The sequence below is a fragment of the Egretta garzetta genome, unplaced genomic scaffold (genome assembly GCF_000687185.1).
Source record: "Egretta garzetta isolate BGI_Z169 unplaced genomic scaffold, ASM68718v1 scaffold46, whole genome shotgun sequence".
Taxonomy (NCBI): domain Eukaryota; kingdom Metazoa; phylum Chordata; class Aves; order Pelecaniformes; family Ardeidae; genus Egretta; species Egretta garzetta.
Window position 1 is genome coordinate 9,677,885 of NW_009260268.1, and position 2,781 is coordinate 9,680,665.

Sequence of the window (2,781 nt, forward strand, 5' to 3'; positions counted from 1 at the left end):
TGAAGCGGGCCAGCTCTGAGATCAGATCAAAGTGCACTTCACCATCCCCTTTGGGTCATTGATAAAGATGTTAAACGCAAGAGATCCCAAGATAGACCCCTGTGGCACCCCACTCATTACCAGTCTCTAGGTGGAGGATGACCCATTAGCCCTCTAAGCCTGATTATCCAACCACCTTTTTAGCCATCTGGTTATCCACCCATCCAGATCATAACATCCTCACTTGGGATACAAGAATGTTGTGAGTGACAGTCTCAAAAGCCTCACTAAAGTCAAGGTAGATGACATCTACTGCTCCTCCCTCATCCACAAAGCCAATTATTTTATCACAGAAGACAATCAAATTGGTCAGGCATGACCTACCATTGGCAAATCCATGCTACCTGTTCCCAGTCACTTTCATTCCCTTATATGCCCAGAAATATCTTCCAAGAGGACTTTCTTCAAGATTTTCCCAGGGTTCAAAGTGAGACTGACTAGTCTGCAGTTCCCTGGATTGCCCTTTTGGCCTTTTTTGAAGACGCATGTAACATTAGGTTGTCTCCAGTCATTAGAGTGGCCTCTTCCAATTTCCATGACTTTCCAAAGCTGACTGGGAGGGACCTTGCAATGACAGCATCCAGTTCTCTCAGTACCTTCAGATACAACCACATGGTCTCTTCGTGTGACCATCTTTTATCTGACAAACATTTAGGTTCTCTATATATTGGTTGTTAGTCCTCACAACTTGCAGTAGCAGTAACAGTACCAAGAAATTGCTAAATGGGATGCTAGAACTGGAAAAACATAAACAGATTTTCATTGTGACAGTAGGTGAGTGAGGATAGCTTTCATTATCATCAGCAAAGTCAAACTAAAGCAAAGGTTGATCTCATCATCTGTTCCTTCAAATTAAGAACGAACGCACTGCCAAGGCTTCACAATGGTATATAACTGTAGTGAGTCCACATTTTACCCAAAAGCTTTTTCACATGTTTTCACCTCATTTAGTGGTATGGATAACATTGAAATACTCATCTCTATTAAACATAGTTGAGGTTGTGAAATTGTCCCTCAGAATTTCATAAAATCTATCTTCCTGACACCAGTTGAGGACATTGTCTACACAGAATCTTTTAGATAAGTCAGCTGCTTTTGACATTCATCTCAGTGGACTGTGGCTACAACTTCTGGAGGGACCAGAGTCACTTTAATCCTTTAACCACAGAAAGCCAAGAAAACATTTAGAGGTAGTTGGTCCTCAGCCTTACAAGCTACTCCGGGGCTACCACAGGGATCTAATCTCTTACATCTTCTATTCAATATGTCTGTATGATACTAGGTGGGCAAACAAAGCCACTAGCTGTGGTGATATAGAGATGTCAAACTGCAAGGTTAAAGGATCAGACTACAGATGGTACCTGACTCTAAGCTTCTGTTATTCCTGTTCAGGTGATATATTGACTCAAAGGAGTCAATACTTTTGTTCAGAAAGGATTCAATACTAAAACATGGAAAAGAGCTAGATGCCTCAATCTATAGAAGAGGAAATATGCCTTATATGGCTGTTTATAACCCAAGTCTGAATGATTCTGGTAGCAGCTCAGGACAAAACTGCTCTTTCCATCCATAGATGACTGTAACAATTAATTCTGGATCATGCGTTACTCACTTGCACTAACCGTGGTTCATGCTTGGATTTGCTGCACTGGAAGGTTGGGCTCCGCACTGTTCTCAGCCTGGCTCTGGTGAGCTTTCTCCTGCAGTGAGTGCAGAAAGCAGCAGCCAGCCCAGCCAGAGACCACCAGTACATCCTTATGTACATTACACAGACCCTGCTGCCTTTCAGGTACTGGGAGGAGACCAGTGTGTGCAATTTCATATTTAGATCCTTGGAAAGCTCAGAACAAGTGCCTGGATCCTCAGAAACACTGAGGCTCCCACATCCAGTTAAGATCCACAGAAGAGATGTGTTTGGTTTTGATTTGGCCCCAGACTTTCTGAGAGCCTTTTTCCAGGCATGTGAGATATTATCCTGGGAAGGACAGATAGTCTAGCTGAAACTCTGCTGTGTAGAGGATAGCCTCCCATGCAAATGCTGTTTAGGCATAAAAAAAAGATGCAGGCTCAAATTTAACCCATGGGAAGGTGGGTAAGTCTTCCATCACCCTGGAGAACATTTCTTGGTTTTTGCCATTGTACCTGGGCAATTTCACATGAATGTGTCGACCAACAGAAATTGTCTATAAGGCTATGTCTGCGTTAGCATCAGTGCAGCTCTGTAGAGTGAATCTGTTGGTGCCCAAGACTCGGTGGCCACGTTGTATGTGGGGAAAGGAGGTTGCTTTGAACTGTTTCTAGTCTGATCTCATAACCTGAATGCCCATTAGTGGCTGGGACGCATCAGTTGTGTTGCTCTCTGGTGTCAGCTGAAGGGACCCCAGTTTGCACACTCTGTGATAGTGCCTCAATGTGACCAAAGCGTTCACCCATGGGGGGTGTGGAAGATTTGCTTCCAAAATGTTCCTTCAGAAAGGAACAAAAATGCTAATGCAGGTGCAGCCTGAGTCACCCACCGTGAATATTGTTCTTGACTGTAGGAATTTCCACATCGCTGTTAGTCCAGGCACCTCTCCTTGCCCGGACCATTCCTGAGACTTGTTAATGTAAGCCTTTAGCTTTCCTCAACAAATTGGTTTGAACTTTCTAACCTCAAAGGTTAAGCCTGCTACTCAGTGAGTATTTTATATTATCTGCCTTTATAAACTGGAAGAGGGCCTGTGTCATCCCAGCTGTAGACGT